The sequence below is a fragment of the Chiloscyllium plagiosum genome, unplaced genomic scaffold (genome assembly GCF_037043375.1).
Source record: "Chiloscyllium plagiosum isolate Xiang-an unplaced genomic scaffold, Cpla_swu_hap1 HiC_scaffold_7, whole genome shotgun sequence".
NCBI lineage: Eukaryota > Metazoa > Chordata > Chondrichthyes > Orectolobiformes > Hemiscylliidae > Chiloscyllium > Chiloscyllium plagiosum.
Window position 1 is genome coordinate 5665015 of NW_028270145.1, and position 25989 is coordinate 5691003.

General features: G+C 38.5%; 1 long non-coding RNA gene across 1 annotated transcript; it reads right to left on the reverse strand.

Annotated features, from left to right (window-relative positions):
* Positions 1-23706: 23706 nt before the first annotated feature.
* On the reverse strand, positions 23707-24842 carry LOC122551969 (uncharacterized). The gene is made up of 3 exons (XR_006312236.2): positions 24764-24842; positions 24281-24402; positions 23707-23814 (listed from the first exon to the last, which is right to left on the reverse strand). It is a non-coding gene; the product is annotated as an uncharacterized LOC122551969 (long non-coding RNA).
* Positions 24843-25989: the final 1147 nt, after the last annotated feature.

Genomic DNA, 25989 nt, shown 5'->3' on the forward strand with positions numbered 1-25989 from the left:
ACCACAGAACTCAGGATTGCACTTAGCTGGATTGGGAGGAAGAGGAGGAAGAAAACTTGCTGAGAGCACATAGATGGCATGGGTGACACTGCGTAATAAATCATTGTTTCCTTTAGTAAATGTATGTTCACTCTCACTGTTACAATGTCTGCTACAACATAACTTTCTCTGGTGGACCTGGTGAAGTCACACCCATTTGAGAGATGAGTAGCCATTTCAGGCATCCCTAGGATGAAAAAGATTGTAATGGCCAAGCATTATTCATCTCTCACAAGCAACCAACTCTTTAGACCCAAAGGCATAGCCTGAGAGTAAATTGAAGATCTTTTAGAACTCAGCCAGAAAGTGGTGAATCTATGGAATTTGTTGTCACAGAAGGCTGTGGAGGCCAGGTCATTGAGTATATTTAAGACAGAGATAGATAAGGCCTTGAGTATCAAGAGGATGAAGGGTTATGGGGAGAAAGCAGGAGAATGAGGTTTAGAAACTTATCATCCACGATTGAACGGTGGAGCAGACTCGAGGGCTGAATGGCTCCCATGCCTTATGGCCTTATGGATTGCAGATAGCCTCAGACTTCAAGGATCCTTGTGCCATGACATTGACAACTGCAAGCAAACACCTTAATATGGACAACACAGAGGTTTATCAAAATGTGTATAGAATTTGCTAGGGCCTGGCCTGCCCACATCTTTCCACACTTAACACACACTTTGTGAGGGAAAATATGGAAGGAGTGATAATTCCACATGTCTCTGTAGGCCATGTTTCAGTCAGTGTACCAGCTGCGCAGGGGAGTGTAGTATCCAAGGCTGGGAGATTACCCTGCTCATAGTGTATTGGTCTGCTGAGAAAAGCTGTACAAACTGCTACCTCTCACAGGTCTGATACTGTCATCGAGGATGCTCAAGCATTTCAGGCAACTTTGCAGTCTACGCAATCTGAGACATTGAAAGGTTACTGCTGATGGAAGGATGTAAAATGGATATTCAGGATTCCTGTCAAGCTGCTCGCTATCACGAGAAACTCCACTGCACAGAACATGGTACGTTATCATGATGGAGGCATTAAGAGCTTCCTAACCTCAGTTCCACATGATGTTAGCACAGTGTCTCACAGACTGCTACATTCTCCTTACCTGTCAGTCAGACATGTTATGACATATCTTAAAGGGAGATCACCTGAAGTGTACAATCACATGATCACAAGACATTTGTTCAACAACACAAAAGGTCAAGGGCTGCAAAATTAACAAGGTTCATGAGTCCTTTGCACCAAGCAGAAGCTGCTTGCCAGATACCCAACAATTAAACAATCTCCAAACCTAGCTCATTCATCTTGGAAATAGGTTTCAATCAGGTTATCTCTGTCCTTACAAGATCAATGATGCTTTCTTCAATATCACCTTACTGATCAACTTTATATATATATATATTATATGCCATGCTCAAATAGGGCATCAATACTGATCCCTGTGGAATTTCAGTGGACACAGGCTTCCAGTTACAAAGGCATACCTTGACCATCAACCTCTGCTTCCTGATTGCTAGCCAATTCTGGATTCAATTAGCCAAATTTTGTAGGATCCCATGGGCTCCTACCTTCACTATCAGTCTCCCATGGAGGACCTCATCAAAAGTCTTGCTGTAGTCCAAGTAGACCATCAAAGTGGTAAAGTGGATAAGCATTAGGAAATCACAATGAGATGTGTGTCCACATCAATGCAAAAGATGTATGCATGACCTTGCATGCAAAGCAGCCTGGCAGAATTAAGTCAGAGATGGCCCTGAACACTAAGGTAAAGTGTTGAGGGGCTGAAATGGCATATCAATTGGTTTAAGAGCAGGCATGATTTTGCATGATTTACCACTGAGAACTTGCCTGGATGGAAAGTTGAGATAGAGAAAGATGGTGGCAATGGAGCAAGAAGGATGTTGTTCTGAAGAAGCAGCGACATGATGGCTGAGAGGAGAATTCAGTGAGCTGCAGCCACACAGTACCTGCTCTGTTTTTCGTGCTGGGAATGTCTAGTTTCACAGTGATGGAGAGGAGAATTGAAAGAGGCATATTAATAAGGTGGATTGGAGTTTAATGAGAAGAAAATGCATGGAAATAAGGTAATAGTCATTGAATAGTGAGGTTGTGGAGTTGCCACTTATTGCTAAGGGGAAGATCAAGAAAACATTTCTTGATGTTGAGAATCTGAATTTTTCATGCTCATTGTATTTTCCTACCTTTCTCACAATTATTCACACCACACCAGAGAGGGAAAATTTCACCCTTAGAGTTTGTGTTGGCATAAACTCTCTCTAATTGGATGCTCTGGGAAGAGTGATGAATTATCTGTAAAACTGCGAAAAACAAATGATCCTACGTTTTCCCAAGCACCTGAAGTCAATTGAGGAAAGATTGAGGATACCAATCCAAAACCTATTTAAATAGGATTGGAGATAGAGAATAATATGGTGTTATGTGGGGTAATTGGTGATTCGTGTCTGCAATTACTTCTACATCCAACCCATTACTCAAAGAATACGTATGCACATCCTGTTCATCTGAAACAGATGTGCATTTGAATTGCTCTGATGATTTGGCATAAAAGTAGCAATTGTAGCTCTCTGTTATGGCTTAATGTATAAGGGCACTGTTTGGCACAAAAGTTGCTCTAACTAAAGAAAGATTTGAATCTGGAAATTGTGATTATAGGGAGCAGATGAATGGCATAGATGCATTTTAGGTAAGCTAGATAAGAATTAATAGATTATTGCAATAGACAATAGAGCATAGAAACCTAGGAACAGGAGTAGGCCATCCAGCTTTCTAAGTTTGTATTGAGGTCATGGCTAATGTTTAACAAAGAATTATGTATTGCACATTTTAAATTAACAAATGACCTTGCATCCATGTCAATTTGTGGAAGATAGTTCCAAACATCTACCACCCTTGTAAAGAAGTGCTTCGTAACATCTCTCCTGAAAGGTCTGACCCTAATTCTCAAACTATGTCCCCTAGTTTCGGAATCCCCAACCAGTGGAAATAGATATAACTGGGGTTTTGTATAATTACAACTCTTCAGCATCCCTGAACTCCAGCCCTCTGGATATAAAAGCCAGCATTGCATTGGCTTTCCAGATTATTTTCTGTGTCAAGAGTGTAGTGCTGGAAACGCACAGCTGGTCAGGCAGCATCCGAGGAACAGGAGATTCAAATTTTCAGGCATAAGCCCTTTATCAGGATGCTGCCTGACCTCGTGTACTTTTCCAGCACTACACCCTCGACACTGAACTCCAGCATCTGCAGTCCTCACTTTCTCCAGATTATTTTCTGCACCTGTTGGTGGCACCTGAACCTCTAAGTCTCTTTGGGAAGCCATTGTATTCAACTTCATACCAGAAAGTACCTGATCTATGCTTTTTTTCAGTCCAAAATGGTAACCCCACATTTGTTTACATTTCACCACAGTTTCGTTCATTCAAGATCCTATCAAGATCCCTTTTTAATTTTATGCTATCATTGGTAATGCCTACAATATCACCTAACTTTGGATCATCAGCAAATCTGGATCTATGACTTTCTGGGGCATTGCCTAAGTTATTAATAAATAATGTGAATAACTGAAGCCATAACACAGATCCTTGTGGGACACCATTGTCAATTTGAGTTCCTACCCATTAGGAGGCATAAGCCCTCCTGAAGAAGGGCTTATGCCCGAAACGTCGATTCTCCTGTTCCTTGGATGCTGCCTGACCTGCTGCGCTTTTCCAGCAACACATTTTCAGCTCTGATCTCCAGCATCTGCAGTCCTCACTTTTTCCTACCCATTATCCCTATCTTCTGTCACTTACCACTCAAGCCATGTCAGTAATTAGTCCTCAGTTCCATGGACTTCCAACTTAGTTATGTGGGATGTTATCAAATGCCTTCTGGAAGTCTATATAAACAAAATCAGTAGACAATACCTTCTCCACTACCTTAGTCGCCACTTCAAAAGTTTCCCATGTTTGTCAGGTATGACCTATCTGTCAAGAATCCATGATGAACTGAAAATTTTCAAGGTGTTTAGTTACCCCCATCCTAGGTAACTGGATTTGAAAGGTTAACTCTATTTATCTCTCCCAAGATGCAGGCAGGCCCGCTGAGTCAGAGATTCATAGGGATGTACAGCATGGAAACAGACCCTTCGGTCCAACCCGTCCAAGCCGATCAGTTATCCCAACCTAATCTAGTCCCACCTGCCAGCACCCGGCCCATATCCCTCTAAACCCTTCCTATTCATATACCCATCCAGATGCCTTTTAAATGTTGCAGTTGTACTAGTGTCCACTACTTCCTCTGGCAGCCCATTCCACACACGCACCATACACTGCATGAAAAAGTTGACCCTTAGGTCTCTTTTACATCTTTCCCCTCTCACCCTAAACCTCTGCCCTCTAGTTCTGGACTCCCCCATCCCAGGGAAAAGACCTTGTCTATTTATCCTATCATGATTTTATAAACCTCTATAAGGTCACCCCTCAGCCTCAGATGCTCCAGGGAAAACAGCCCTAGCCTATCTAACCTCTGAGCTTCCTGAGCATTTTCTGTGTTTGGTTATTTTAGAACAGGAGGAATACTGGTTCATTTAGGACATAAATAACAGCATAGATGAATTGGCCAGATTGCTTTTGGGCTACTCTTGTAAGTTAATTTGATGAGACCTACTAACCTTGAAAGTAATGAATTAAATTATGTCATGCAGGAAGAATGGAGTGTGCAAAACCAATATTTCCATGCTAAGGAGTGAAAGAATTGTCCAGGATTATTACTTTCAACTATGCATCAGGGAATTAGTACTGGAAAAATATACACATAAACAGCAGCTGAAAAAAACATGAAGCATCTCAAATAAATATTACCTTCATGAATTTGAACATACTTTCCTCTTTGGGTATTCAATGCCATCTCCAAACACTTTTATATCAATATTACTAAAAGAAAATATCTTTTAAAGTTTTCATCTTGCTCTCATCAGAATAATCCACAGGTAAAAGGAATAAAAGGAAAATCAAATTTATACTGTATGAGAGAACCACATTGCTTGGTTGGCAAGTGAAGTCTAATTCGTATAGATGTTGAATGGAGAATGCACACGTTACTAATGATTGACAGTTAAATGTCATGTTTGTTTAAATTTTAAACCAAGATAATTTGTTCAAGGCATTGCCTTCAGAGAATGCCTAGAAAATAGCTGTCATTTATTTTGACAAGTTGAAACAAAACGCAATGCATGTACTTCTACCAGTCAGCATCCATTTTCCAACCAATCAACACTCTCCCCTCACACAGTGTGATGGTTGTTTTCAGTTTATTCCATTTTTTTATGAATTGTCCTGATGAGTGCATAATAAAAAGCTTCAAAGTATTGTGTATCTTTTGTTCAGCAATAGTCAAGTTCATACAGTCATAGAGTCATAGAGATGTACAGCATGGAAGCAAACCCTTCGGTCCAACACGTCCATGCTGACCAGATATCCCAACCCAATCTAGTCCCACCTGCCAGCACCCAGCCTATATCCCTCCAAACTCTTCCTATTCATATACCCATCCAAATGCCTTTTAAATGTTGCAATTATACTCGCCTCCACCACTTCCTCTGGCAGCTCATTTCATACATGTACCATCCTCTGAGTGAAAAAGTTGCCCCTTAGGTCTCTTTTATATCTTTCCCCTCTCACCCTAAACCTATGCCCTCTAGTTCTGGATTCCCTGACCCCAGGAAAAAGACTTTGTCTATTTATCCTATCCATGCCCCTCATGATTTTATAAACGTCTGTAAGGTCATCCCGATGCTCCAGGGAAAACAGCCCTAGCCTATTCAACCTCTCCCTATAGCTCAAATTCTCCAACCCTGGCAACATCCTTGTAATCTTTTCTGAACGCTTTCAAGTTTCACAACATCTTCCCAATAAGAAGGAGACCAGAATTGCACGCAATATTCCAACAGTGACTTAACCAATGTCCTGTACATGACCTCCCAACTCCTGTGCTCAATACTCTGACCAATAAAAGAAAGCACACCAAACACCTTCTTCAATATTTTATCTGCCTGCAACTCCACTTTGATGGAGCTATGAATCTACTCTCCAAAGTCTCTTTGTTCAGCAACATTCCTGAGGACCTTACCATTAAGTTCAATGATAGACAAGTGACTATTTCAAAAACAGTTCATCTAAAAGTTCTTTTTTCAATCTCAATGCAATGTGCTTATATCTCAGTTCCAGAAGAGTGCATTTGCTGCAGTTATGTGAAATTCTTCTTTATAATCCTTAAAGAAACAGAAAGAAGACTTTCATTCCACTAGTCTAAATCTGAATGAAATGCAGACTGTGTGCTAACCGATTCCACCACAAACTTTCCTCTCCACCCTCTGTACAAATGAGCTAATCAACATAACGGCAGTTTAATGAGATGAGTTATCTCACCAAGCATACTTATGGAACAATTCCTGTGTCTCATTTTCCACAGGGCTGATCAAATATGATTACAGCAGCTTTGATGATAGAGCAAATCACTGAAGAAATCAAATTATTTTGTTTTAAGCCCTTCTCCAGAAGCTCTTCGAAATCAGAATCTTTCATATGAACTAAATGTGTCTTTGGTTATGACCAATATTCATGTTTCTAATGTAATAGAACACTATGTCTCCAGTATGGAAAGCTACAAAGAGCTACCACAACTGAGGAAAATAGCATTTGATATTTTTCATTTGATGATAACAATCAGTTAAATCTGTAACATTTACTGTGAATTAATAGACCATGTTTTTGAGGGAAAAACCAGGCACTGGTGCAATGTCTTTACAGTTATTAATTCAGTCCTAATACTAAGCATTGGACTGTTTTTATGTAACCACAGTGGTCTCACAGTGTCATGTCATACCTCTGTTGCTGGCAGAGATCTTGCTTTGGTGCAACATCTACACAGCTTAATAAATTGTTCTTCAAAACGTACCCAAATTAGGCACAAGAGCAGGTCATTCCATCCTCAAGCCGAACCCATCTTTCAATAAGATCACAAGTGATTATTCTGCAATTCTTGGTTATTCTAGATTGTCCCATTGGAATAAACATATTTTCTGCATGTACTCTGGCAAGACCGCTCAGAATCTTCTACCTTTCAATGAAATCAAGCTCTAAACTCCAGCACACACAAGCCTAACGTATCCAACCTAAACTCACAACTCAACCTGCCCATTCCAGTTATTAGTTTGAAAAACCTTGTCTGAACTGCTTTCAATGTATTTATATTCTTACTTAAATGAGGAGACCAATACTGTCTACGGCATTGCTGATGCAGCCTCACCAACAGCTTACGCAGCTGAAGCATATCCTCCCTAAGTTTTCTTTTAAACTCAATTTCCTTTGCAATAAGGACAACATTCCACTTGCTTTTCTAATTACTTGCTGCACCTGCATTCTAAACTTTGGAGACTCACATCGTCGGATAACCAGTTCCCCATGCATCTCAGTATTCTGCATTTTATCTCCATTTGTTGTTTTTTTTGTATTCTATGAAAACCATTTTTTGTTTTTGGACTGTGGACTTGAAAGTGGGAAAACATATTGATTTAAACTGAAGGACTGTGGAAGATGTTGCAGTTTTGTTTAAAGGAAAATGGTAGAGGCTGGTACAATCACAACATTTAAAAGACATCCGGATGGGTATTTGAATAGGAAGGGTTTAGAGGGATATGGGCAAAATGCCAGCAAATGGGACATTAGGAAATCTGATCGACATGGATGACCTGGACTGAAGGGTCTGTTTCCATGTTGTATGACTCCATGACTCTGAATTTTGAGATAACATCAAACTTTTAAAACAATGATTTAAGTCTATTGTCATGAATAACCATGGGAATGATACAAAGGATTTGATTTCTTACTATTTACTTCCAGAGACTCCACAAATAAATATATTGAATTCAGCACAGACTTGAACTGATTGATGGCTTTGAAGTAAGAGGTCAGTTAAAACCGATGAAGGAAAAGTTCTTCAAACAAAAATACGAATCCCTAGTGTTGTATATCACGTCCCTAAAGAAATTTATTAGAACATGTAAAGTTGTGTAAGAACATTACAAAACTTTGCAGGATAAAATGAAAGAATAGGCAGACAAGTATGCTACAACCAGTACATTTTAAGCAGGAGATAATTATGTCTATAAGGTGAACTTCTGAATGAAAAATTCAGTGACCCCTCTAAGTTAGCTAGCTGGATTAGTAAAGTGGCTTATCTGATAGATATTATGGATTGCAGGAAGAAAAATTGATTATGTCACATGGACATGTTGAACTTTGAATCAGAATACAGAAAGAAGATAGAGAGCTTGGTGTCATGGTGCAATGATAACAATGTTTCTCAGTATCAGCAAAATTAAAGAACTGATCATTGACTTCAGGAAAAAGGGAGGAGAACACACCCCCAACTACATCAATGGAGCTGGGGTGGAGATGGTTGTGAGCATCATGTTCCGAGGAGTGACAATAATCGACAACCTGTCCTGGACTTTCCACATACATGTGATAGAAGGCACAACAATGGCTCTTCTTCCTCAGGCAACTCAGGAAATTTGACACGTCTGTAAGGACTCTCACCAACTTTTACAGATGCAGCATTCTATCTGGACGCATAACAGCCTGGTATGGCAACTGTTCTGCCCAGGTCTGTAAGAAACTACCGAAAGTTGTGTGCCTAGCCCAGACCATCACGGAAGTCAACCTCCCACCCATGGACTCCATCTACACTTCTCGTTGCCATGGAAAGGCTGCCAATGTCATTAAAGACCCCTCCCACCCCGGTAATGCTGTCTTCCAACCTCTTCCGTCAGGTACAGAAGCTTGAACACACGCACCAACTGATTCAAGAACAGCTTTTTCCCTGCTGTTAATAGACTGATGAATGGACTTTCTAACTTCAAATAATGTTGATCTTGTGAATGTCAATCTTTCTTCACGCACCTCCTGTGCTGCATAACCTGTACGCCTCACACTGCCTGAGTACTGTATGATCTGGTAACCCTTTCTTGCTATGATCTGCCTGTACTGCTGGCAAAACAAAGCTTTTTGCTGTACTTAGGTGCATGCAATTACAATAAGTCACATCAAACCAAAGAGACATTATTGCACGGAATAAGATGAGGAAGTTCAAGGGTGTTAGAAGCAGTGGAGGATGACAGAGACTATAAAGTGAAGTAGAAGGAGAAGTGGTTAGTTCACAAAATTTACCTCCAATAACTTTTGCCAACACGAAAATACTAGGGCAGTTTGAAACTCTGTCCTTACATGAAAGATAGCAATCTATCTAACATTATTTAAGGTGATATAAGGAAATCTATATACAATATTAGCTAGACATGATGTAGACATAGGAGACTCAGTATCAATAAAACAAACTCCTTGTTGTTTCAGCCCAGACTAATAAGCTCACATGGAAACCGAGATACAACATATGCTGAAAAATCACTTGAGTTTTTAAAAATATATATATATTGAACCTAATCAAAACAGCTAGAGTTCAATAGACATGTTTGTTCCTAAATTATTAATCTGTGGTTTTTACCATCATTGCTTTAACATAATTTGTTTGGAATAAATAGCTGTTTTCTTGTTAAGTTCATAAATCTGAGCAAAATTTTCTTTTAACCCCAGTTTGTCAGTCAAGTAAATTGGAGGCTTTGGATATTTGATTAAACCTTTTCACATTTGCAATGACCCCAGGAATAGTTAGTTCTGAAGAAGGGATTACTGGACTCAAAACGTAATCTTTACTCTGTCCACAGGTGCTGCCAGACCTGCTGAGTTTCTCCAGCAATTTCTATTCTTATTTCAGGAATAATGGAGATTGATTTCCAATTCACTGCCCCTGTGAGTCATGACAATTCCTCTTGCCAAAATGAATAATCTTCCCATGTTATACTCCATTTGTCCACTCATTAAATTGATGGCCTTTGTTGAGGCCCTCTGAAGTTTTCAACTTGCTTTCCTACTAATCGTTGTGTCATCGGCAAATTTATCAAATAAAGTTTTGATCTCTGTATCTCTTTATCTTCCTGAAGAAGGGCTTATGCCCGAAACGTCGATTCTCCTGTTCCTTGGATGCTGCCTGACCTGCTGCGCTTTTCCAGCAACACATTTTCATCTCTTTATCCAAGTCAACTATATAAATTTTGAAAGGTTAAGGTACTAGCACAGCTCCCTGCAACGCACATCTCCATAAATCTGCATACTAGAAACTTAATTTATACCTGTTCTCCATTTGTTGTTAACTACCTTAACTTCTACCCATGCAAATGTCTAATCCCCTACATGATGAGCAGCTCTTGGTGTAGCAGGTAAGATATTTGCAATACTTTTGATGTGGCATCCTGTCAAAGTTCACTGGTTCCCTTTCTCCACAGCATAAGTTAGTACTTTAAATAATTCAAATATATTGGTTAAACATGCTCCTTCTTTTACAAACCCATGTTAACTCTGTCTGATTACCTTGAACATCTCAAAATGGTCTGCTTTAACAATTTTGATTATAGCTTATAATATCTCCCCAATGTCCGACGTTCAGCTAATTGCCTGTAGTTTCCTGTTTTCTGTCTCATATCCTTTCTAAATAAAGGAGTGATATATTTGCTATTTTCCGATCAAATGGAGCCTTCCCAAAGTTAAGGGTTTTTTGGAAAATTAAAAGTAATGCTTCAAATATTTCACTAGCCTGTTCTTTTAAGAACTTTGGACAAAGCTTTTCAGGACCTGTGGAGAGCCAACAGATCCAATAATTCAATCGAGAAATCTAAAGCTAATTTCAATACCTTTGGTGTATTGGATACCAATGCACATTTCCAATTTATCTCTGATAACTTATCTGAATGATATTAATGTTTGACTCATTTTTTCATAGTTGGCACTTTTAACCAGTAAAGCTAAAATGATGGGCATAAAAGCACAATCAACTTAGTGAATAGAAATGAGTGAAGGATAGATACTTAGTGAGTGTGTTCCAGAAAATGGGTTCCCAAAAGCTGGAGGCATTGGTTTTGAAGGAAGATGGTTCTGGGAAAAGGTCAGAGGAATGGATAACCCAATAAAGGGCACAGATGGAGGAAACCAGTATTAGACATCTTGCAGAATTATTTGTTTGACCTTTTGAAAATTTAGGTTTCTAACTGAAATATTTTGTATCATGGAATCCCTACCTGGTGAAAGCAGACCATTCAGCCCATGAAGCTCACACTGATCCTTCAAAGAGTATCCCAATCAGACCCACACCCTATCCTATCCCTGCAGTGCTGCCTGCAGTACTGCCTTCCCCATAGCTGATCCACCTCACCTACACAACCCTGGACACTATGAGCAACTTAGCATGGCCAATCCATCTAACCTGCACATCTTTGGACTGTGGGAGGAAACTGGAGCACTTGGAGAAAACCCAAGCAGGCACTGGGAGAGGATGCAAACTCCATGTGACCACCAAGGGTGAAATCAAACCTAGTCCCTGGTGCTGTGACCTAGCGGTGTTAACCACTGAGCCACCATGCCTCCTGTAGCAACAGGTTTTCTAAGCTAAACAGGATAAGTAGGGGATAATAAAGAAGGTCGAATTGAGTATACTCTGCTTTAAGTGCCTGATTATTATCTATAAAAGATGCTTGTGTAAGGAAATAAATGACTGGAATGACATTGATGGTGAGTGATTAATGTAAATTCTTAGTAGTTCGTGTAATAACCATGGACAGAAGTATTAATGAACTGTGCCAATGGGGGATATTTGGAATGATGAGTTATCAATAAAATTGGATCTCAACGGATTTATGCAGATAGGTCTGGAAGTCTTGGCTGTGGAAAGTATTGTTGAAGTGAAGAATAATATTATTTCTGTAAATAAACTCAACTTGAATGGATACAAAAGCAGACAAACAGTAAGTTCTTATCTAGGAAATGTATCTTTGAAGAAGGCAAACTGTTGTGTACAAAAAAGAGCAGTTTTTCAGAGTTAGTTGGAGATATTCAAGCCAAAACTGGTTTTATCTATTTTGATCACCTGTGCTGGAAATGGATAAAGCTGCTTCTGTCTGTTCCATTATCAGGTGCTTCCTCGTTACATAAAGCATGGCTTTGTGAGCGATACACACAAAGGGAGCTGACAACTTGGTGATCCACAAACTGTCGGGGCAAGTACAGGAAGATCATGAATATATATGTAGAGGTCAAGGATTTTAAAAGTGATTTAATAGAATTGTAATTGTTTTACAAGGCAATGGTTTTAAAAAGGTTAAAGTTGGAGTCTACATTGTTTCACTAAATCTGATGAGCCTCCTTTACCATGTTTTTGTTTTATTTTATATCTCCAGCATCCACGGTCCTTTAGTTTTATTTAAGTTGTGTCTAATCTTTAACATACGATATAATGCATTTTGTTAAGACTCTCCTCTCCTTAAGACTCAGTGTTGGTTGATGTCAACTCTGTAAAGTAAATGGGCGTCTAGTCCCAGTCAAAGAAGGAAGATTTTGGCAGCATCCTTTTACCCACAATGCCATGGTTTTGACCAGTGAAGTTTTAGTTTTTTTTAGAAACTTAAAAGCCATAACATTCATATTTCAAAACAAATAAGTTTACTCCACTAAATTCAAAGCCAATGAATTTTAATAGCGATTATTAAAATTATAACTCTTCGAAACATTCAGTTAAATTAAACATATTCACAGTAAAATTAAATCAGAAAACTTTTCAAAAATTAGAAGATTAGCTCCTTGGTTTGGGTAATGTATTAATAGTTCACATAAAGGCAAAGATTTCTAGAACGATATTTCATTTACTTTTGTCAAGGTTTTTCATTCAGATTTCCTCTAACTATCCTAAGGTTGCCATGACATGGAGGTGCTGGTGTTTGACTGAGGTGGACAAAGCTAAAAATCACACAACACCAGGTTATAGTCCAGCAGGTTTATTTGGAAGTACAAGCTTTCAGAGCACTGCTCCTGCATCAGGTAGCTAGTGGGGCAGGATCATAGGACACAGAATATATAGTAAACGATCAAAGTGTTAAACAACTGATGTGATATACTGAACAAACCTAGATTGGTGTTAACTCTTTAATCACTTAGAATGGGGATGTAGGTTTCAATTGATTAACATATAAATCCCAGAGTTTCTTTCAAGTCACAGCCCTGAGATAACTTAAGGTTTTGCCATTATATAAAAAGGAAACACCTCAGCTCAGATAATGCATTAAAGGTGTGAGGTACGAGTCTGTCTGTATCTCAACCTTGAGTCAGACTGGTTCTATTTCCAAAGTAGACATTTATAAAATGTCACATTAACTGGCTGCCTACAGATTGTGGCTTTTTGAATAAAATAGAATGTATCTGCAAACACAAATCTGCATATGCAAATTCACCCCATAGACATATCTGTGTGTGAGGGAGAGAGATAAATTGTGTGTGTGTGTGTTTGAGAGTGTATAGTGTAATAGGATCACCTGTAGTGTGACATGACCCCAAGATCCCGGTTGAGACCATCCTCATGGGAACCAAACTTGGCTACAGCCTCTGCTCAGCGCGCACACACACACAGAATTTGCATTTGCAGATACAGCCTATTTTATTCAAAAAGCACACAATCTGTAGGCAGTCAGCCCGGGTGATATTTTATAAATTCATACTTTGGAAACAGAACCAATCTGATTCAAGTTTGGGATACAGACAGACTCTAACCTCACATCTTTAATGCATTGTCTGAGTTCAGGTGTCACTTTTTGTGTATATATTGATAAAACTCTAAGTTATCTCAGGGTTGTGAGTTGAAAGAAGTTCTGAGATTTACACATTAATGAATCAAAACCTGCAACCCCATTCGAAGTGATTAAAGACTTAACAGCAATCTAAGTTTGTTCAATACAGCACAACAATTTATTACACTTTGATCTTTTACTATAAATTCTGTGTCCTACGATCCTACCCCACTAGCTTCCTGACAAAGGAGCAGTGCTCTGAAAGCTTGTACTTTCAAATAAACTATGGACTATAACCTGGAGTTGTGTGATTTTTAAGTTTATCTTAAAGTTGCATATTCCCCATTCAACAAAGCCATCACCAGCATTCAAACAGCCATCTCAGGTTAGAATTCTACTGGTTAAAAAATTTCTTCGCTCCAGAGTCTTGTATCTGAAATTCTCTCTCATTTATCAGCTTGGCTATGGTGGAGGTTCAATTCCCTGTTAGCAAAGAGCTTCAGTTAACAAATCCCATAATTTCTGTTGAATTCTTTCTAAAGAAATATTGCATTCACTTTGGATTGTTGTAACCTCTAAAAAGGAGCTGTTTGAAGAAAGAATAATTCCACAACCTTATTCAGCTTATAGCATGTTCATATTTTTATTGCACATCTCTAAGGGTGACTGGTCACATAATAATTCCACTGGACCAGTAGCCCTTTATCAGAAATGAGATCCTAGTTCTTAAAGTGACCTTGTCTCCAAGATAAAATGTAAGTTTTTTTCCCCTTAAGAGCATATGGGCCATCACACTTCCCCTCTCAAAAGAAATCAAAAATCTTACTGGGGTAAAGATATTTCTCACAATGCTTTGCAGTGTTATATTTTAGCATACCAGACACTTTAGAAGTTCTTTGTCCAAAATTCAATCAAAATTCAAATGTTCAACATCATGTGTTTGATCCAATGATGTTAACATTTAAATTGATAGAGATTGAATCAAAAACTGACATATCAAGAAAGTTTGTAAGCTTTTATGCGATTATGGGATATTTAAATGAGTAGTTAAACCTTGGACAAAGTATCTGCAATTATATTGTTCATTCCAACAACATGAATAATTATAAAAGTCAATGATTACAACATCAGACTTCAGAGAAACAAACAACAATTCTTGGGCTAGAATTTCTCCAAAACACTAGCAGATTGTGAACCAGTCTTTCTGATATTTCTTGCAAAACATACTTTGAGCTGCTGCAGAGTGTAAATGAAGTTTTTATGCTTTCCTTTCACCTGTGGAGTACTTCCATTGACAAAGCTAAAGTTTTCTTGAAGAATCCAAACTATATATTCTGTGTCTACATCAATACAACAATAATATGACTTCTGGGCCAAAATCAATTGCTTCAATTATTATTTTGAATGGATTGTTGAAATTTGGAAGAGCTACCACAAGGTTCATTTGTTAAGACCACTTTTAACCTCTTGAGAGCATTTCTGACTAGATTTTCTCCAGTCATATTTGAAATTATTCATCATTAACGGAGTAACTACTGTTCAGGACTTCAGAAGAAACATTCTGAAAAATCTGTAAGTTCCTAGCAGCGTAAGAATCATGCAGCATGATTTCCAGCATGCTGCCCCAGTGAGGCGTACCAACCTATAAATTGTCAATCTAGGCAACACAGATTGACACTCTTTGATTTGTTAGTTTTTGAAAAGTACATAATACATTCTTCACTCTGAATAGCACAACTTTACAATTATATCAGGTAACTGGAATTTATACAAACAGAACTTTCCTTGATTTGCTCTGTTATTAGCAGTTGCCAGCAATTTTTTTAAAAGTCTCTCTTGCTTGGAAATTCTGTGTTTTCAACTCTAAGAGTGTGTCCTGGAACTTGGAAAGTGTCCAAGGCATTAATTAATGAATGTAACTGGTTCCATTACTATATGTCCACATACTGCACCAACTCAAAGGTACGAAGCCAATTAATTTATTTGTCGCATTCCCAATTCAATCAATAAAAATGAATTTTCTCATTTCCAAACCTCCGGATGATCAAGGCAATAAACTAAATCAAAAGTGCTACTCCACTCTACTCAAATCATAATATCAGGAGGAAGCTAATGTTTTGCCACATTCTTTTATTAGTCTTCCACAAAATTATATGATCACTCATGTGCCTTGCTAAAAGTGATATAATTAACTTCCAAGAAATGCCGATGTCACTTGAAGTTGCCATGGCAATGAAAAGTTAAGTTTAAAAATGTTAATAGAAAGTCAATTACCATGGTGCGGTTGGGGTTTCAAGTGATCTGATAATAGGTTTTCAGTACACAGATTATTGCTGTTGATGGAAACAAACAAGATTTAGATCAGTTTTCTGTTTGACAGTTTAGAACAGATCGTAATATTGAAGCAGGTCTCTGATAATATCGCATAAACTGTGCTGGTGTGAGGCTTATACAATTGAAAAGGACAGTCAGCTGATCACAGAAAGAACAAGAAATTGTAGTTTGCTCAAGACCTATTGCTGCTGCTTGTGACGGTACTGTCACTTTAATAATGTTATTTTGTCCTTGCGATTTTTTTTGTAAGAGAGGTTGTAAAGGCAGAGGTTTAACAGTGCCCATTCTCCCAGTTCCATTTTTTTCTAGTTTGGTTTTAATTGTAGCAGTCACAAGATACTTACAGTTTCCAAGCTTCAGCAGAAGATTCCTGATTGACTCTCTCTCTCTTTGAAATCTCTTTGGAATTTGTTCCCTCCTGCCTGTAAGAACCTGGGTTTGAATTTACTTTTTTGCCAAAGGGCATATTTATGGAATGTTACTGGATTGGAACAGTTCCTTAATTAAATTGATGTATCACATCAGTTAAGCTTTTCAATGGTTGAGTTATTCTAAATTCTGTTGTCTTTTGTTTGTGTTTCAACTGTAGTGTTTAAATGAGTTCTCTTTTGCTTTAATTTGAGTGGTTTGACCAGCTGCATCACTCCTGGAATACTCTTCACATCTGCCTTCAAAATAAGAAAAGGTTAGGGTCCAGGCTACCTTCTGGTAATATTTTTGAGAGGGGTTTGGCCTGGTCCATAACATGGTAAAAACAATGACTGCAGATGCTGGAAACCAGATTCTGGATCAGTGGTGCTGGAAGAGCACAGCAGTTCAGGCAGCATCCGAGGACAGGCAAAATCGACGTTTCGGGCAAAAGCCCTTCATCAGGAAGAATCTGGTCCATAACATGTTTCAATGTTGCCAGATTCAAACAGATCAGAGAAAGGAGTCTCTGGGAATTTTGTACTATTGCATTACGACTTTCATGACTTGAGAGAGAGAGAGTGAATATATACATGTTGGTATGAAACATGTCTGTGGACTTTTGATGGAATACAGCTACTGGTAAATGCGGCCCAAGGGTGTAATGTTCCATTGGGAAAATGAGGAATCCTACATAACTGAAAGCAAGAGGAAATATGGTGGGATTCCTCATGTGCTTTGGCACATTTGTGTAGAAAGTAAGGAAAATCCTTATAATTATTTAAGGTGTATCTATTGTCTTGACTAATAAAAAGTGGACTTTATTTTATTTTGACTATCCTTCACCAGTCAATTAATGTGTGAATTATAATCATTTTAGTTTGTTTTTAAAGAAGTAAAATATTGTCCATCAGTTTTCTCTCTCTTGGTATGATGGAGTTTCCTTTCTATTAAAAGTTATCAGTTGCTACTGGGCTCATAATAGTTAATTAAATCATGCATGTCATGATAAAAAGATTGAGCTTGCTCAGAGTGAGCCTTGTATGCTATCAACACATTCAGGTAACACCACAGTAACTCACATAGTGCTCAAATTGGTGCAGTACCCTCTACACCCAGGAATGCCTGATCTATCAAGGATGACAGAAGGAATCTGCAGAGGGATACAGATGCATTGTGAGTGGGAAGAGACCTGGCATATGGAATATAATGTGAGTTTGCGCACGCTAGCAGGAAGAACAATGGAGATTACCATATATACTTGAGTAAAAGTTGATCTCATGTAGAAGTCGACCCCTATTTTTGGCCAAAAAATCTAGAATTTTCTGTATATCTCATGTAAAAGTTGACCCTAGCTATTCACAGATAACAGATCAACATTTGTGAGTCAAAGTATTATCCTGACATAAATGTTTCAACGAGGAAATGAATTTTTCTTCATGCTATTATGTGTTTTGATGTACAACTCATTTGATGATATCATTCATCCTGCTAATTATGGCTCTATTCAGTGCTGAAGATGTTGAACAGTGTGATTTTGCAGAATTTTAATGAACTTCTGTATTTGACATGTTTAATTTAAGATGTACCATGTAATTGTAATTTAAAGCTGTATTATATTTCTACTTCACTTTTTGTATGTATCAAAAAAAGCTTGCTAATTCATTTTTGTTTCTATTGTCTTTGTCTGGTAATTATTATAATTTATTGTGTTTTTTTCTTTATTTGCTTAGTGATCAATTGGGCTTCTGCTAATAATATAGTATTTTAGTCTGTAGTATGAATTTCAGCCCCTCAAACGTAGTATCCATGCCATTGTTGACCCCATAAATTTAACCGTAAAAATAGTCTAAAAAGTTTGACATTCATGCAAGTATATAAGATAATATTATGTAAATGGAGAATAATTGCAGAAAGCTAAAGCCCAAGGGGATTTGGGAGTGCTTGTATATAAATCACACAATGCTAGCATCCAAGTTCAGCAGATAATACGGAAGGCAAGTGACATTTTGGCATTTGTTTCAAAGTGAATAGAGTATAAATATAGAGAAAACTTGCTACAACCATATAATTCATTAATTGTGAGCAATTTTGGTCCCCTCATCTAAGGAGACATAAAATTGACATTTGGCACCATTCAGAAAAGGTCTACTAAACTAATCTTGGGAATGGAGGGATTTCTTATGAGGAAAGGTCAACTCAGTTGCAGTTTAGAATAATGAGGTGTGACACTGAAACCTCCAAGATCGTTAAAGGGCTTGACATAGTTAGAAATTCTTCCCTTAGAGACTGGTGTATCAGCAGAATTCATTACCAAAATAATCATTAAACACATTAATCAGGAAGGGAATCGAGGGTTATGGGGGAAAGGCAAGAAAATGGAGTTGAGGATTATCAGAACAGCCATTATCTCACTGAATGGCAGAGCAAACTTGATTGCTTCAGCTCCTACTCTTGTACCCTGTTATGTATGGTTGTTCTTCACTTGTTGCCCCAAGTTATAAGGGGGCAGCCAGCTCGATTCTCCAGCTTTGTAACTATAAGGGTTGTGGCAGCTTGAAGACACTCAGTGGCAGCTCTGCTGAAACAATTCTGCCAGTATCTCTACAGTATTTGTCAGCAGACCCTGCTCTTAAGATGCTGAGGAAACTGAGAATTATGTATACTGCAATAAAGTGGAACCTCCATTTACGTCCATGAGTCCATACAGCCTCAGGGAAATCAGTCAGAGAACACATCTCCTCCTGCTTTACTGAGTCCAAACCCACAAAGTGTGAGGCCTCTCATCACTGTGAAGTTGTACATCACTAACACTGTTACTGATGGCCATTCCAGAATGGCTTCCTGCTATATAGCATGGCTGTTAAGAGTTAACCATATTCAGTTCCTCAATCCCACTGGGAGATGGTATGAAGTCCCAATTGCAGAAGACATTGTTCATTCAATGGCCTCACATGTTAAGGGTGATCACAGAGGGATATACATGGAACACAGAACAGTTCAGCACATTACAGGCCATTCTGCCTTCAATGTTATACCAGCCTTTTATCCTACTCTAAGATCAGACTAACCTACATACCCTTCATTGTACTAACTTCCATGTGCCTATCCAAGAGTCGCGCAAATGTCCTAATGTATCTGACTCTATTACCACTGCTGGCAGTGCATTCCAAACACCCACCGCACTCTGAGTGAAGAACCTACCTCTGACATCTCCTCTTCCTCCAATCACCTTAAAATTATGCCCCCTCATGATAGACATTTCTGCCATAGGAAAATGTCTCTGGCTATCCACTCTATCTGTGCTTCTCAACATCTTGTACACCTCTATCAAGTCATCTCTCATCCTTCTTTACCCCAATGAGAAAAGCCCTAGCTCCCTCAAACTTTCTTCATAAGACATGCCTTCCAGTCCAGTCAGCAACTTGGTAAATCTCCTCTGCATTCTCTCGAAAGCTTCCACATCTTTTGGGAGAGATTCTTTTATTCACAGTCATATCTGGAAACAGACCCAGCCAAGTCAATTGCACCATTTTTTTCTGAGACCTGCAGCAATTGCAAATTACAATAGGCACATACTGGCAAGAGAGATGGGAGGGGACTAAGGGCTCTCACTAACTGTATTTGTAAAAATCTGAGCTATGAATCTTCCAAAGTTTTTAATGATGGATTTTATGTTCAATTATGTGAAGCCATTTTGCAGAGGGTCTCATAAACAGGGGACAGTAGTGAGAAGATTCAGTACAGTTTTGTCCTTTTCCCTTAACAGCACTTAATATCTGGGACAATTCAGTTCTAAACCCAGTGGGGTTCTGCAATTACTGCCAGTTCCAGATTCATGAGCAAAGTGGGTTTACAACCCAAAATCAAACCCATCATTCCCTTTCTCATATGGGCAAATCCTGCCCAGAGTTTCTCAACTTCTGGAGGACAATACTATTGTTATCTTTTTTTCTTTCTATTCTGATTATATTCCCAACAACTTGCATGTAGTACCTTGAATGTAAACACAAAAGGATTTCTAACTGGAGATATAAATGTCATTATTAATTGCAAATCCTGTTCCCGAAAGATATATAAGAATAAAACATTCTAATTCAAGGCAAAAGGGCATGTCAGAGATTGGAGATTAGTGTAAGTCTGCAAGAACATGGAAGTTGGATGACCACAACATGTTGTAGCATAGATCATGGGCAACAGAGATTTGGACAAACATTTCATACAACATTTATTTGAAAAATGTTGGATTTGAGTTTATGTACTGCAGTCTCAAAGATCATTACGAATGTTTTAGAAACACATTACCATCCTGTTAACTGTGCACTAACTGTGACAGTGATGTAACCAGACAGCTTTACTCTTTGGAAGATCAGTGATAAATGGTTTCAAATATATTTATTACTTTGAAGCAATAAAGCTGTTATCGCAAGAAGCTACAATGTGACATAGGAAATAAAATACAAATCTTTTGTAACATTGCCATGGAAAAATAAAAAGAAAAAAAAACTTCCATTTATAAAGCGTTTTTCAGGAGTTTAATTCCAAAAAGGCCTGTGCACACCAAAATATCAGAAATGATGCACGTTCACAATTGCACAGATTCCAGGCCTGGACAATCAGAGAGCTCCTTCAAAGCCAAGTGTGTATTATTTTATGTCAGAGCCACATATAGGGTTTCTAACCCTGATCAGAAGATCAAGGCCATATAATTTCATTTATTACATGGTGTATCACGTGGTTATTTTGAAATTAGTACATTTCTACTTTGTTACTGCATTAAAGTAAAACAAAACTCAAACACAAGTCTTTTCGATGGTTCTCTGTAATAATAAACAAACTATCTGATTTTCCATTGACGTATGAATATCCCAACTCTCATTTGCTTGAGGGTACTTCTTACTTCTCATGACTGGTGGTGCTCTTGGGAGAGTGGTAACGCTGGCAGGTTGTTAACTATATGTAGGAGGATATCATCAAGTAGCTGAGGGAGCTGCCAGCCTAGCTGCTCCAACAGGATGATAAACAGGCTACAATGTGCCCCGCTTGATTAAACAATGGAAATAAAACTTACTTCCTGCAGGGAAGATTGTACTGTATAGGATAGCTACTATTTACACCACTGTGAAGAGAACAGGATGGGGAAGGAGGCATAAACACGGCTCATGTTACCTCCAGGTGAACAATACAATTGCAATGACAACAAAATGATATTATAATTGGAGAGTTTGAATTGAGACGTTTGCAGATCCCAAATAGTCATTATTAAAAATAAGACAAATCATTTGATTTTATTTTTAGAATAGAATCCCTACAGTGTAGAAACAGGCCCTCTGATCCAACAAGTCCACACTGATTCTCCAAAGAGTAATCCACTGAGACCAATGCCCCGACCTTCTATTTACCCCTGAGTAATGCACCTAAGCTACATATCCCTGAACACTATGGCCAATTCCCCTAACCTGCACATCTTTGCACTGTGGGAGGAAACCAACGGAGACATGGGGAGAATGTGCAAACTCCACACTGACAGTCGCCCAAGGTTGGAATTGAACCTGGGGGTCTGGCACTGTGAGCCACCATCCCACCCTCTTATTTATTGTTTAACTGATTTTGGGTGGTTGGAACAGTTAATGTGACCCTATTTCCACTAAACTGATAACTATCTGACTTCCCTTTATGACCCAGTGTCAGACAATATTAGCAGTGGTTATTTCTCCTCAGGCAGTTCCCCTCTCCTTCAAATATTTGACTATCAACTGGCTCCTCAACAAAAAAATCAACCTTGAAATCTGTGTTTGCAGACTAGCTCCCATCACCAACTTGCTCTCCCTTTCCAAAATCCTCGAACAAACCCACAAACAAAATGCATTGCAGTGTGTGCTGAAGTGATTTACAAGAATGGTTCCAGGAATAGGGAACTTCAGTTATGAGGATAAATTAAAGAAGTTGGGACTGTTCCATAAGTTGTGCTTATGTTTAAATGCTTCAATCAGATCTTGGTCCCAGTCACAGTAGTGGAAAGTCACAAATTAAGTCTTATAAGACTACAACAAAGTAAATGAGATTTGGATTGCTTTATCTGGTGCTTTAATTCAGTACTGCCACCTGCACATTGAGATACTTGCCTGGTGAAAGTCTAGGCTGTAGGTCTCTGCACATGCATTGACCTAATGGCTACTTATTACTTATCTCTAAGTAAGGCTTGAAAATTGAGTATAGCAGTTGGGAGGTCATGTTGCGGCTGTACAGGACGTTGTTTCGGCCACTTTTGGAATATTGCATTTAATTCTGGTGTCCTTCCTATCGAAAGGATGTGGTGAAACTAGAAAGGGTTCAGAAAAGATTCACAAGGATGTTGCCAGGTTGGAGGATTTGAGCTATAGGGAGAGGCTGAACAGGCTGGGGCTGTTTTCCCTGGAGCATCAGAGGCTGAGGGGTGACCTTATAGAGATTTATAAACCATGAGGGGCATGGATAGGATAAATAGACAAAGTCTTTTCCCTGAGGTGGGGGAATCCAGAACTAAAAAGCATAGGTTTAGGGTGAAAGGGGAAAGATATAAAAGGGAGGTAAGGGGCAACTTTTTCGTACAGAGGGTGATGTGTGTCTGGAATGAGCTGCCAGAGGAAGTGGTGGAGGCTGGTACAATTGCAACATTTGAAAGGGATCTAGATGGGTATATGAGTAGGAAGGGTTTAGAGGGATGTGGGCCAAGTGCTGGCAAATGGAACTAGATTAGGTTAGAATATCTGGTCTGTTTCTGTACTCTATGATCCTATAACTCCATATTTACATCAATACATCTATATATAGCAGGTTCTCAAATACAGGTCTTTAATGTACTATTAAGTACTAGTACTAGTACTAATGTAGTATTGCTCTTAAAATGTTCATTCTAGGTTGTTATCTTCTCTCTTATCAATGTCAGAGTCTTGTAATCAGCTACATCATCATGATTTACATCAATCTCATGTCATATGGATGTTTCTGACAAGCTCAACATTTATAACCTCCTTGCAAGTAACCTTGAGATAGAATGTGGCTTACCATTTCGGAAAGCAGTTAGGAGTCAAATACAGTGCTATGAGTCTAAAGTCACATCGAGTATAGATAAGGGAAGCAAATTTCTTTCCCTAGAGGAAGTTCATGAACCCAGACAGGATTTTACAGTTATCCAGTAATTTCATCACCAGTAATACTGAGACTGACTTCTTAATTTTAGATTTATTTAAATATTGAATTTAAATGTCCTGTTGCTTGTGCGTGATTTGAAGCCATCTTTTGGATTACTTGTCCAATCCTCTCCATTGATCCTGTAACATAGCATAAGCAAGGCTTGTAGCTGAATTGAAATTTCTTGAAAGTTTTCATTCATGTTTGCTTCAAAGATTTCATTAGAAAACACAAAATCAATTTTCATATCAATATTGATAGCATGCAACTCAACCTCACCTCCAACTCTCTCAATAGCTCCTCCTCCTATTCCCACCTATTGCATTTCAATCACAGTCTGAGATCAAGTACTGAATGACCAAAATTATCTTCCAATTCAATAGTTCTCCTGTAATCTCTTTTCCTTACCATCTCTATCTTTAACCCTGGAAATCATTTGAGGTAGAAGCAGATTATTTTGTTAACTTGGTGATGCATTTGATCCTGAGATGGGCTTTTAACCAAACATCCACACTAAGACTGCTATGTTTACCTCTGTAACTTTGCTTGATTACAGAACTGTGTCAATTCATTAAGGATCAAAAACATCATCCATGCCTTTGTTACCTTTAGACTCCACCGTTGCAACATCCTCTTGGATGATCTTCCTCTTCCACACTCTAGAATGTTAAGGTCTGTTGCCAATGACCTAACTTGCACCATGTTCTGCTCATCCATCACCTCTGCTCCTGATGGTGTGACCAACAATTTGTTCATCTATCCTAATAACTGTTCATGTGGCTCAGTTTTATTTATTTATTTATTCACAGACTTTGCTGGCTGAGCCAGCATATAAAGTCCTTTTCTTATTCATTCACAGAATATAGGCATCATTTGGACTGGGGCTGGGTGCACAGGATATGTAGGCCAGACCTGTAAAGCTGGAAAATGCCTGTGTTAACAGCTCCTAAAGGGCATTAGTAAACCAGATGGAGTTTTATGATAATTGGCAATGGTAACGTGATCACTATTAGGCTAGCTCTTAACTTCAGATTTTAATGCATTCAAAATTCACCATCAGCCATGGTGGGATTCATACTCATGCCTCACCGACAATTGCCTGGGGTTCTTGATTACTGCTCCCGTGTCATCACTTCACCTCAGTTGATTCCTAATTGCCCTGGAGAAAGAGATGGATAATAAATGCTGGCCTGGCCAGCAGCAAACTCATCCTGTGAACAAATCAAACAAAAAACAAATTGGGCACTTTGTACACAACCTCCTGAATAGCAAGTGTTCAGACCACTTACAGAAGTGATCATTAAGCTATACGAGAAAACAAGCTAAGGCAGACCCAGAAAATCTCGAGACAGAGATGAAACTCTGATTTAATGGACTTTGGCTGAGTTTTAAACTCTTGGATTTATAATAAGGAAAACAGTGAAAGCAAAACCCGGTGATCCTCGAGAGATAAATATTTGCCGTGTATTTAAACAAGTCGTGATCCACCTTAGCACTTAATTACAATTAGTAAACATATTCTTTATTAAAACAAGCCAGACAAATTGCAATAAAGTCACCAGTATTAAAACTGTGAGAATACTTGCTGAAATGAAGCTATATTTAATGTTTTCCTTCGTGTCATGCCTATGCAATGAAGCACATGTCACTTGAGCACTATTGTGGCCAAATGTAAAATGTGAGATGCTTCAAGGTGTTTCTTGATAAATCAGAGCAAACCAATGCAAAGTTTTATTTGAGAACTTCAGTTTTTCACGATAATCATGACAAAGGTTAAACTAAATTATTAATTATATTAGACATTAAATTTAAACGTTAAAACTGAAGTCTGCAAAGCTAGAAAATGTCTGTGTTTACAAATTTCAAATGGCACAAAGCACTTGCAAACAGACAATTCAGTCCTTTGAGCTTGCTCTGCTTTTCAAGAAGATCACGGCCACACTGTTTTCATTTCCACGTCCAATCTTGCCACAATAATCTTTGATTCCACCTTTATCTTACATATAATTAAGACTGCCTCCATTGCATTCTGAGGCAGAATTCCAAAGCCACAGAGAGAAAAAAGAATTCTAATTTCAGTCTTAAAATGTTAAAACAGCGCGCCCACCTATTCTAGACCAACCCACAAGAGAAATCTTCCTCTCAACAGCCACCTTGTCAAGACCTTTCAGGATCTTATACACCGCAATAAATCATCCTTCATTCTTCCAGACCTCAATGGAAACATGGCTGGCCTGTCCAACCTATCCTCATAAGATAGCCTGTTCATTCCAGATATAAATCTAATAAATCGCTTTTGACTATAATTCGTTTAA